At 50.3% G+C, this 12,318-nt stretch overlaps 1 long non-coding RNA gene across 1 annotated transcript; it reads right to left on the reverse strand.

The window, feature by feature from the left end:
- Positions 1–990: 990 nt before the first annotated feature.
- On the reverse strand, positions 991–3,732 carry LOC121336967. The gene is made up of 3 exons (XR_005952843.1): positions 3,590–3,732; positions 3,215–3,316; positions 991–1,665 (listed from the first exon to the last, which is right to left on the reverse strand). It is a non-coding gene; the product is annotated as an uncharacterized LOC121336967 (long non-coding RNA).
- Positions 3,733–12,318: the final 8,586 nt, after the last annotated feature.

The raw sequence follows: 12,318 nt of genomic DNA on the forward strand, positions 1-12,318 counted from the left end.
ACCCTGGTCCGATACAGGTGAACATGATTGGTCATTTAATCAACACATTTCACATGATTGGCTAATTAAGAAGACATCCTTTGGTAAAACATCTTAGGAGGAGAACACCATCTGCAGATAGTTTACCATTCATTCTCTCTGCCTCCCTAAAACTTCCCAGAACAATTCATGGGAAACTTATGTGGTTTTCTCTCTCTCTGACCAGACTTTCATCTCCACAGTGCTCCACACCCAGCACAGCTGGGGCAGGTGACCAGAGGGGGCTGGAAACCACCAAAATGGAACTGTCCCCACACTCCAGTGTGGAGGAGCTGTGGGGCAGAGAAGGGAGCTGTAATTCCTTGTCCTGGATGAACAAGTGGAAATAGGACTCTAATAAAAAAGATGCAGGAAAGCTGCTCACCTTGGAGAGCTCCTGCCAAACACCTCGGTGGGGAGGAGCTGCCCCAGGGGTCAAAAACAACCCAGGGACAGCCGGGGACTCGTTTGTGTCCAAACCCTCCTGCCAGCAACCATCACCCCCTCACACAACCTCGTACCAGCAAAGGCCAGAGCTTTGCTCGGGGTGGCAGCAGGAGGCTGAGCCCTGGAGCACCAGGATTTGGCTCTTTCCAGGGTGCAGGATGACTCTGCTCCTCCAGTTGTTTCTGTCACCAGGAAATGTGACACCAGATCCATCTCCTCCTGCCTGAGGCCCCAGCACCATTCCCTCAGCAGCTAGCCCCTAGCACATGATCCTCATATCAGTGATCTCCACAAAGGATCCCCTTATCTGGGACCGTCCAAAAAGGATCCCCTTATCAATCCCTTATCAGTGACCCACCCCAACAAAGGATCCCTTTATCAGTGACCCCCCCAAACACAGATAACCCCCTTATCAGTGACCCCCCATGTGATCCCCTTACTCCGCGTGCTGCCAGTGCAGGATCCCAAGCACTGCAGTGTCACCAAACTCACTCCAGGAGAAACACCACCACATTCCCAACCAGCTGATTTCATGCACCTTTACTTCTGCTCGAGCTGTCACAGGAGGGGTCAGGCAGGATCCCCCCCACACCTGTGGGGTTTGGGGCTCTGCTGTCATTGCTCTGTGACAGGGCAGGGTTGGGGGCACATCCCTGCAGCCTCTGCTCTGGGGGTGCTGCACATCACCTGGGGGCTCACTGGGCATGGGGAAAGGGATTCCCACACACCCGAGCTCCAAAACTCTTCATTCCATCCCAGGAACTGATTTTGAAATTGTCTGAATTTGTACCAATATCACTGGGAGCATAATTTGGTTTCACAATCTATTTCCCTGCTAGGATGCAATGGCTCCTGCTCTTCCCCTGGTGTTCCATGGCCCACGGATGTCAGGAGCATTTGATACACATTGGGAATCTTCTTTTTCTTGCCTGTCAACTGGAAAATTCTGGTCATGAGGCACTGATCAGGACATTTTCTATCAATGTGCTTCTGTGCTGAGAGCAGATCCAGCAGGAATTTGCTGATATTTTCTAATCCCTGGGATACAGGATTTCCAGCAAAAATCAGTGGGAAGAAATCTGGTGGCCTTCCTGGGAGGACCACGAGGGTTTTATTGTCAGGACCTGCTCTGGATGGGTTTGCTGTTGCTGAGGAGTGAGGCTGGTGCTTCAGGGGGTGCTGGTAGCTCTTGTTTTACATCTGCAAATAACAAGGTCAGAGAAAAGAGAGGGATTTGGGATTAACCAAGGGGAAAAGTTCTGGAAGGGACAGTAAGGTCCTCTGAAAACCTCAGCTATCCTGATGGCAATTAAACATCTAGCAATTAACTGCAGAAAGGAGCTGAACAGCTTTGCTCAAAAGAGGAGTTTGATTCCTCTCCCTGATACATCCAATGATGTATCATTGACCTTCCCTGATCTTCCTGGAGCCTCTGCAAATTCCTGGCTCCCACTGCAGGATGGCAGCTGCTCCTTCCTTCTGCTTCTCCTCCACACAGCCTTAATCAAAGCATCAGTGAAGGGACACATCCCCTCTCCCTCCGCTGATCAGGAGCCAGCTGTTACTTTAGGGGACAGGTGAAATTCTGGACATGTTTTAGGACCCCCTGTGCACACAATTCCCCTTCCTCCCCTCCCACACAGCTCATGGGGGCAGTGGGAAGGGAATGGCTCAGCCCTGTGCCCTCCCTGGAGTCTCCAGGGACAGCTCCAAGCTCCTGGCAGAGGCAGAGGTGACAGGCATGGCCTGACCTTGTGGCAGCTGCCCAGGAACATGCTCCTGCTCTGAGAATGTTTGCTCAGGAGTGACTCAGCCAAACCGATGCAACCAGTATGGGTGGGGTACATCCCTGCCATGCTGAGATTCCTCTGCCTGCTGCTCAAAGCTGAGTTCACTTTCACAGGGAGCTTTGGCACCTGAGCAGTGCAGTCAGGTGATGGTGGAGAATTTTCCTTGCCTTGGCTAGGGCAGGGAGAGGAGCCAGGATGGCTCTTGCTGTACCCACGGTGCCAAACTGGGGCTGTGCTTTTTATCTGCAAAGCCACTGTGCTTCAGATGTAGGCTTTAAATGGGCCAGGGAGGGAAGATTGGGAGGCAAGGACAGGGATCTCTCATTGCCAGCTCGGTGTATGGTGCTGTGTTTTGGTGTTTGGCAGGGTTCTGGGTTACAAAAAGTGTCCCAGGACACATAGCTCTGTGGGAGCAGGTGACATCCTCTTGTCCCCCTAATCCCACCCCACAGCACATCTGTCCCCTTTTCCAAAGGCTGCTCTTTGCTCCTCTGCCAGGAGTTGGAATGACATTTAACACCAAAACCAGCAGGAGAAATAAAGCAAGGGAGAACAGAAACCTTTGCAGCTTGGTCCTGGGAGCACAGACAGGCAGTGTGGAGGTGCCCCCACCCTGGCTGAGCCCAGGTGAGCCCTGCCCCCTCCCGCCCCTGCAGATTTGGGATGAGGTGTGGAGATGTCCCTGTCCCCAGAGAGCTCACACTTACCCTGGTGGTGGCTTTGGGACATACAGATGTCCCTGTCCCCAAAAAGCCCATACTTTGGTGCTGGCTTTGGGACATGTGGATGTCCCTGTTCCCATGAATCCCCCTCACTTTGGTGCTGCCTTTGTGGCACATGGATGTCCCTGTCCCCACACTTACCCTGGTGCTGGCTTTGGGGCACATGGATGTCCCTGTCCCCACACTTACCCTGGTGCTGGCTTTGGGGCACATGGATGTCCCTGTCCCCACACTTACCCTGGTGCTGGCTTTGTGGCGCTGCCTGCGCCGGGCAGGGCGGTGGCTCCCGGGGCTCCCGGCTGCACAGGCTCCTCATCTTGCTGGCCACATAGCGGCAGGCTGGGGGGACAGGGGACACCTTTGTGGCACAGGGAACCAGCAGCCCCCCAGAGCACCCTCCCCAGCCGGCGCAGAGCGGGGCTTGCGGGACTCCAGCGCAGGGAGGGAGGGACTGGATTTACCGGGATAAACGGGACTTGTTTCGGTGCCTGCCGCCCTGGCTGTGTTCCAAACCCCTCCAGCACCAGCCTGTCTCCCCCCAGCAGCCCAGCTCGTGAAATACGCAGAGTATTTCCCCTCTAAGCTCTCTCCCCAAACCAGAGGCTTCCTTACCGTTGATTATTACTCAAACCATTTTCCCGTGGCTCAGCAAATCTGTCAGCCAGCCCGGCTGCGCCTCTCTCTGCTCTCGCAGACAGCTCTGCAGTGTTGACTCAACAGCTCGGCTTCCTCCTTCCCCACTCCGTGCCTGCCTCCCTCCCTCCCCCGGGGATGCTGCTCCCGGAACGCCCGGGGAGGGCTCAGCCTGGCACTGCCCTCGGGATCCCTGCCCGGGAATTCACAGAATCACCGGGCTGGAAGAGACCTTCAAGATCATCGAGTCCCAGCCAGCCCCAACACCTCAACTAAACCCTGGCACCCAGTGCCACATCCAGTTGCTAAAAATAGGTTAGAAACTGTTGTAAAATAGTTGATAGATCGTTAAGCATGTACTGTTAGTTTAGCTATTGTAAAAGGGGTTAAAGGGTAGTTATAAGAAATACGGTACTCAGTGTACCATAACACACCTGAGTAGTGCACCACCCCCAGCGAAACGAGCCAGCCTGGACAGAACTGTCATGTCAAACCTTCATGCAAATGAAGAATCCGAAAAGAAACCTATCCAAATGAACAACAACAACAACAAAAAGGTTAAAAAGGGGCTTCTGACCCACTGAATCTGTGCTGCTCCACCTGGGACATCGGGGACATCACTGCTGAGAAGCCCCAGTGCTGGCGCTGCAGCATCCTTGATGGCAGCGCTCCTGCTCTGCCCGCAGGCCCCCTTGCTTTAGGCCTTAATTTTTGTTATAATAAATGCTGAAATCACTTTAGCACAGGCAGCCTGGTCCCGTTTTTAACACAGTCTTGTTTTAAACACATCCAGGGATGGTGACTCCACCACCTCCCTAGTGGTGGAGTCACCACCAGGCCATTCCATAATTTTATCACTCTTTCATAAAAAACTTCTTCCTAATTTCCAACCTAAATTTCCCTTGTCACAGCTTGAGATTGTGTCCTCTGGTTCTGTCAGTGCTGCCTGGATAAAGAGCCCACCCCCTGCCCCTCTCGGGAAGGAGAAAGCTCTCAGTGCTGGCACAGGGCAGCTGCTCCAAGGTTTGGATGAGGGAAAATGAAAGGTGACCTGGCCATGCCTGGAGGGGTTGCAGGTGTTGCTTTGTGGCTGTTGGAGGAGCTGGGTTTGGGGTGTGGGAGGTGAATCTTGTGCTGTGATCCCAAACTGAGCTGGAGAGGGTCCCTGCAGTGGGCACTGAGCTTCTGTGGGGCAGGGGTGAGGAAAGGAACCTTCCCTCTCCTCTGGTGCTGCTCTCTCAACACTGCAGGGACAGTTTTGGGATTGCAGGATGGTTTGGGTTGGAAGGGACCTTAAAGATCATCCAGTTTCAGCCCCTCTTCCACTGTCCTTCTGTCTCCTAGTCAGACCTTCAAGCCCTATGATACCCATTGTATGATGGGGGGTAGGGGTGACACCCCCTAACAGAAAAAATGTAGGCAGAGGATTGTCCTTGTTTTTTCCAGGGTCTTTACCCCATTCCACCTCCAGAGTACTGACTTAGTCCTGACTAAAGACAGCTACTAAAGAAATGCAGCTTTTGTGCATCCTTTGCCAGACCCTGCTGCTGTTTGTGCTTCCCTGCACTCCTTAATCCCAGTCAGGTGAATTCTGAAAGCTCCTGCTTCGCCCTCTGGCCAGGGCAATGTGCTTCCCTTCCTATCTCTGCACCAAGCACACACTGATCTGGGCAGGTTGGACTTTGGTTTCCATGGTCTTGCACTTTGTGGTTTGTGTCAGGGTGCTCAAGCCCATGATTTCTGTGGAGCAGCACCCAGAGCTCCAGGATTTTGGAAAAACCAGGGCAGTTCTCCCAGTGCTGATGTGAAACCAGAATTTTACTGACAAAGATACTCTCCAGCCTCTTGATTCTACTCCAAATGTGCAAAAATCTCTGAAAAATGAGTTGTGACATTAATCCATGTGCTGCAAACAGCCTGTCATCCATTCCAATTCCTACTGCCCCCGTGTGAGGCTGCTTGGAGATGGGGCTGGAGTGCAGGACTGGAATATTCCCAGTCAGGGAGAGCCCACAGCCTCCCTGGGCTCTGCTCAGGGCTGGCACTGCCCAGGGCAGCAGTTCTGCCTCCTGGGCAGGGGATTGCTGGGCTCAGGACCTGCCCGTGGCTCTGGGGCCATCGCCGGGCCTGGGGCAGAGCTGGGCCTGCTCTGACCTCTGCAACAGGGACAGACTGGGACAGACTGGGACAGACAGGGACACACAGACAGGGACAGACAGACAGGGACAGACAGGACAAACAGGGACACACAGGGACAGACAGGGCTGAGGCCCCTCTCAGCCGGGGCTCCTCTCCAGGCTGAGCAGCCCCAGCTTCCTCAGCCTTTCCTGGGCATGGAGATGCTCCAGGCCCTTCCTCCTCTCTGCAGCCTCTGCTGGTCCCATTCCAGGAGCTCCATGTCCCTGCTGAGGAGCCCAAGTGGACACAGCACTCCAGACATGGCCTCTATTGAAACCTGCAAGATCTGTAGGTGTTAAAAAATATCAAGAAAAAACCCCAAACCCTGAGCAAGACCCTCCAGACCACCCCCCTGAACCTTCCCACCTCCAATCCCTCTGGAGGACCCATTTTTCCACTCCCAGATGAGCTCAGCAGGACAAGTGGGATGATTCAACCTTGTCGAGGTGCCTGGAGGGGTACACTGCTCCTCTGAGAATTGGCTTCTCCAGGCTCCACACCCCGCGTGTGGGTGTTCTCCTCTCGGGTGTGCAGACACATCCCTCTAGATGGTGCTAAGATAAAGAGAAAAGGTGGGTGGTGAGAGGTCTGGGAGGACAGGCTGCCCCTCTGGGCACTGCCCGAGGTCTCCTGGGTGAGGAGATCATCTCCCTCTCCATTTTCCAGCACTCCTGCAGGTGCTTTTTGTGTCTATTGGCAGCAAACACATCCCAGATTCTTCTTCCACTTCCAATTTCCCTTGCTGGTGTGTAAGACTCCACAAATCCATTGTGACTTTAATCAGTGCATCTGCTCCTATCCATGCACGAGACCAGACAAGTGGGTTTTTAATGGCAAAAATCCATCTTGGCTGTTTTTCCTACTTCAACCAGTTTTTATTGAGCAGCACAACTCATCAGCTGAGTCCTCTTCTATCTCATGCATCATTAACCAGAATCTTCACCAAATTCAAGCATAGATAATGTATGATTTATTGATGTGGGCAATCAAGAGAGAATCCAGCCTGGCTGCCAGAGAACAGCAAGGATTGTTGAGGATTAGTGTGAAGGAAGTCTTTTAGATTCACAGCTGAGCAGATTTCACTGTGGAGTCCCACACGGGCAGTAAATGAGCTGTTGAAAGAGGGCTGCTGTTAGAAGAGACTGTAAAAAGGAATAACCCTGTTCAGGTCTGCTTCTTTTTTTTTCCCATTAAATACAAAATGTGTAGAACGACTCTGTGAAGCTCTGAAGCAGGAGAACTGAGCTCTTCTCCCCGTGCCTCTGCAGAGGGAGATGATTTCCTGCGCCCTGCTGGCCCCAGGGCACAGCCTGCAGTGGTGGAAATGGCTGTGGCACCAGGGCAGGGCTGGAATCCAGCTGCCCTCCAGGTGTGTGAGTACAGCCCAGCCTCCAGGTGGGTGTTTCTGTCACTCAGCCCTGGCAGCTGCCCTGCTGTCCCCACTTCCCTCGCCCACAGACAGACTGTGAGACGTTTTAATTACTCCCCCATCTAGAGTGGTTGCCCTGAGCTTTGTATGTGGTTTCTACTGATACAGTGGAGAGAGATTCCTTTTGCCAAGTTTTCTTTCCAAGAATGGCTCAGCTCCATTTGTGATGAACCCATAAACTGGATTAAGAGCTCAGTTAGAGATTTTCTAGTGTTTGAAACCCGTAATCTGGGCCGGATTTCCAGAACAGCTCAGTCCCCTTGTAAGCAGCAAATCACAGCCAGAAGTGTTCAGCACTTTGATTTGTGTCAGGCTGCTCAAGCCCATGGTTTCTGTGGAGCAGCACCCAGCCCTCCAGGATTTTGGGAAAACCAGGGCTGGATTTTTTTTTCCTCCCTGCTGATGTGAAACCGGAATTTTACTGACAAAAAGACTCCCCAGCCTCTTTGTTCTTCTCCAGATGTGCAAAAATCTCTGAAAAATGAGTTGTCAAATTAATCCATGTGCTGCAAACAGCCTATCACCCATTCCAATTCCTACTGCCCATGAGCACAGAATGTCACCTGAAGGTCCTGAGGGACCTCATCTCCAGCCACAAACCAGCCTGATGCCATTTCAGACCCTCTCCATGACCTGTGGGTTTGGCACAGGCCTGAATTAATCCAGAGCTGTTCCAAGGAGAGTTGTACAGTTAAATAATAGACAACAGTTTTTGGGTTGGAAGGAACTTTAAAGCCCATCCAGTGCCACCCCTGTCATGGCAGGGACACCCCCACTGTCCCAGGCTGCTCCAAGCCCCAGTGTCCAACCTGGCCTGGGGCACTGCCAGGAATCCACGGCAGCAACAGCTTCTCTGGATAACCTGTGCCAGGGCCTCCCCACCCTCACAGGGAGGAATTTCTTCCTAAAATCCAACCTAACCCTGCTCTCTGTCATTTTAAAACCATTTTCCCTTGTCCCATCACTCCAGACCCCAGTCCAAAACCCCTCTCCACCTCCCTTGGAGCCCTTTAAGAGAAATGCTCCAAATTTTCCCAGTTTTTGGTGGATTTTATCCTCAGCACTGCTACACCTGCCCTTCTCCCAGAACTCCAGCTTAGCTCTGTGGTGACACCTTTCATGGAACACCAGCTCGTTTAGGAGGGAATAAAGCAGGGAAAGTGCATTTGGGGATGTGATCCCATTCAGAAGAAAGCCCAGTGTCCCCACAAGTCTTCCTGCAGAGGCCTGGTGTCACTGTGATATTTTATGAAAAATCCCTTTGCCAGAATTTCTTCTCCTGGGAAGCTGAGAAGCCTCAGAAAAGAATGAAAACGATAATTATCTGATTGCTTTGGAATGTGGTCTGGAGGTTCCTTACCAACAGGTGCATGTTTGATTGGTTCCATGTCAATTGTTTTTACTTAATGACCAATCACAGCCAGCTGTGTTGGACTCTCTGAGGAGTCACTGGTTTTTATTATTCATTCTTGTTAAACCTTCCGATGTATCCTTTCTCTTTCTTTAGTATAGTTTTAGTATAGCATTACTATGATTAATATAATATAATATAATATAAGTTATATAATAAATCAGCCTTCTGAGAATATGGAGTCAGAATCATCTATTCCCTCGTCCTGGGACCCTCACAACCACCACAGCCTGGCATGAGGGGCAGAGGGGTCTCAGTGCCCAGGAAACTCTTGCAATGGCAATCCGTGGCTGTGGATGACAAGACATGGAAAAGGACTGTTTTGGGACCCAAAGCTGGTGCTCTTTTTCTCCAGATGCTTTGTTCTTGGCATGGACAGTGGGGAATTTCTGTTGAATCAAGCATTCCTCAGCTGGTTGTGGCTCTTGTCACCTTGGCGGCCTCTTTGTGCCACCAGCCCAGCCTGGCTCTTCCTCTCCAGTCCTTGGAAACAGGATATTTCTGAGTAATCCATCCCAACATTGGCAAATCAAGGAGAGATCAAGGTGACTCCAAGCTTTTTATGGCAAAAATCCCCAAAATCCTTTCCCTTCCCCAGCCCAGCAAGGTGATGTCTGTGCTGAGAGGGAAGAGACACCAACACAGCTCAGACCAGCCAGCCACGACATGGAAAATGCCCAGCCCAGCAAGGTGTCAGGAGGAGGGGCAGACGTGGCAGAGCCCTGGTGTGCGCCAGCAGATTGGTTTGTCCCCTGTGGGGCACGGGCAGGCTTTAGCAGTGATGCCAGCTGTGTTTGGCACGTGCCCAGGCACCAGAGCCAAGGCAGGAGCTCCCTCAGGGTGTATTCCATCCCTGCTGCTTGCCAATCATTCCAATGGCGTGTGAGCCAATCATTGCAATGGAGTGTGAACCAATCATTCCATTGCTGTGTGAACGTGTGTGAACCAATCATTCCATTGGCGCGTGAATGTGTGTGAACCAATCATTCCGTTGGTGTGTGAACCAATCATTCCATTGGTGTGTGAGCCAATCATTGCAATGGTGTGTGAATGTGTGTGAGCCAATCTTTCCAATGTCATGGGAGCCAATCATTGCATTGGTGTGTGAGCCAATCATTCCAATGGCGTATGAGCCATCTCCCTGCTCAGCCTCCCTGCTGCTGCCGTCCTTGGCAGGGCACCTCAAGCCATTACTGGCACCCTTGGAAGGGTCTTTTGGGATGATTTGCCTGAAGAACACTGGATAAAAAATTTCCACTGCCCTGAAGCTCCTCTGTGTGGTAATCACATCTCCTCTGAACAGAGAGAGACATAATTCTCTCCCAGGATTTTCTTGGGAAGCTGTGGGAAGCTGTGAGAAAGCTCAGAGAAAATGAGAACCAATTCTTATCTCCTCTTGCTGCACCTGTTGTTGTGCACATGTAAAATGGAGATGTGAAATGTGTTATGGAGATTTGTTTACCAAAGGCTGGTTTCTTAATTGGACTCTGGTGATGGTGTTTTGATTGATTGACCAATTAGGTCAAAGCTGTGTTGGACTGTCTGGCAAGGGTGATGGGTTTTCTTCTTAATAGTATAACTGTAGTGTAGTGTAGTAACAATACAGCAATTGATCAGCCTTCTGCAATCATGGAGTCAATGCTCAGTATTCCCCATTCAGAGGACCACTGCTACTATACCTCTGGAGGGACCTCCTCTCCTCCCAGAAATGAGGGAGCAAACAGCTCAGAGCTTCAAGGACTTGTGTGTGTGTCTTCAGCAGCCTGTGCCTTGTAGGGTGGATGTAAAAACCGGCAAGGCAAACCAGGCCTTACATGGAAAACCCAAAACCCTGATAAATTGGGATATTTCAGCTCAGAGCTTCAAGGACTTGTGTGTGTGTCTTCAGCAGCCTGTGCCATGTAGGGTGGATGTAAAAACCCAGGCAAACCAGGCCTTACATGGAAAACCCAAAACCCTGATAAATTGGGATATTTCGCTTTCCTTCTTACCCCCACAGACAGATGAGTGTCAGAAGGGATTTTATGTGGCACAGTTTAGCCTTGAGAAATGTCATTTGGGTGTCCCCTGCCATTGCGCCATCTGAGGACTCATGTACACAATGTTCTTTGGATGGTCCTGACCATCCCTGCTCCACTTCCCTCAGGGTGACCAACTTACCACTGCCCTTCCTCTGGACCCCTTCCACTGCAAGGAGGTTTTGGGCCATAAAAACCCAGGCAAACCTTTAATGGAAAACCCAAAAACCTAGGTATACATGGAAAACAGTGCCCAAAACCCTGACAAATTGGGATATTTCACCTTCCTCCTTATCCCCACAGCCAGATGGTTGTCAGTTTAGTATTGAGTAAGGTCATTTGGGTGTCCCCTGCCATTACATCATCTGAGGGCTCATGCACAGAGTGTTCTTTGGATGTTCCTGACCATCCCTGTTCTACTTCCCTCAGGGTGACCAGGTCATCACTGCCCTTCCTCTGGATGCCTTCCACTGTCTGCAAGGAGGTTTTGGGGTGCCTGGTAGCCCTTGGAGCCTTTCACCCTTTAAATACCAAAGTATTCAATACCAGTGTATTTGATGCTTTTAAAAAGAGATAGATAAATAAATAAAGAACTGTATGACAGACAGTTCTTTATTTTTAGTTGATTCCTGCCTCGTTTTTGGGCACATGGGGAGAGTGAAGTGTGGGGTTTCTTTCAGAAAACTGAAACAAGAAAGGTGTTCAATACTGTGGCTTTCCCATGTTTCCTTTTCTTCTCTTAGTTCAGATGAATGCAGAAACCCTTTTTTTTTTTTTTCTTGCATCTCTCTTAACCCTTTTATTTACATCTCATTTACATCTTAACATTTATCACTAAATCCTTATGCCACTCTCAGGTGGCATTTACCCTGATGTCCTCATTTCTAGGTGTTGTATTTCTCATTCTGATTTTCTGAAAGTCTTCTCTTGCCACTCTCCTGGTTCTTCCTAACACTTTCTATTTTTCTGAATGGGGAGGTTTTGCTGCTGAGCCTTTCTTTTCTCTTACAAGCTGCCCACTCTTCTGCTTCTCTCTGATTTCTTTCTGGTTTCAGGTTTCAGTCTGTTCATGTAATGAACAGAAACTAAAACTGACTGTTCACATGATCTGAAACAATTCAAAAGCCCAAATTTGCCTTGTCTGTAAAAGCTGTACTTGTGTTTTTCACTCAGTGTGGGCACCAGTGCAATCACACCAGTGCAAACCAGTGGCCAGGCTGGGTTTAGTGGGACATGGGACAGAGAGGCAGCTGGCAACAAATTCCCTCTGTCTCAGGCTGTTCTGTTTAAATAGTTATTAATGACATGAAATTGTAATAGTTATTAAATAGTTACTAATGACATGAAATTGTAATAGTTACTAAATAATTATTAATTACATGAAATTGTCTTTAATTCTCCTTTCTCACCTTAGTGAAACCATTGCTTTGGGATTGGTTTGGGACATGGTTTATCAGGGAAATTTTAAGACTTGAGCTGTGCCTTGCTGAGCCCAGCTTGTCTGGAGCCACAGGGAAATCTGTGCCAAAGGATTGATTAGGGGCAGGATGGACCAGGGCTGTGCTTGGCTGCTGCTACCTTTATTTCAGGAAAAAAGGTCTTACTATTAAAAAATTAATATTTCCTGATGTACCCCATGTTTTGGGCATAGCTCAAGGGCTGATGCATCAGC

This window comes from Onychostruthus taczanowskii, unplaced genomic scaffold, assembly GCF_017590055.1.
Source record: "Onychostruthus taczanowskii isolate IOZ18803 unplaced genomic scaffold, ASM1759005v1 scaffold25, whole genome shotgun sequence".
Taxonomy (NCBI): Eukaryota; Metazoa; Chordata; class Aves; order Passeriformes; family Passeridae; genus Onychostruthus; species Onychostruthus taczanowskii.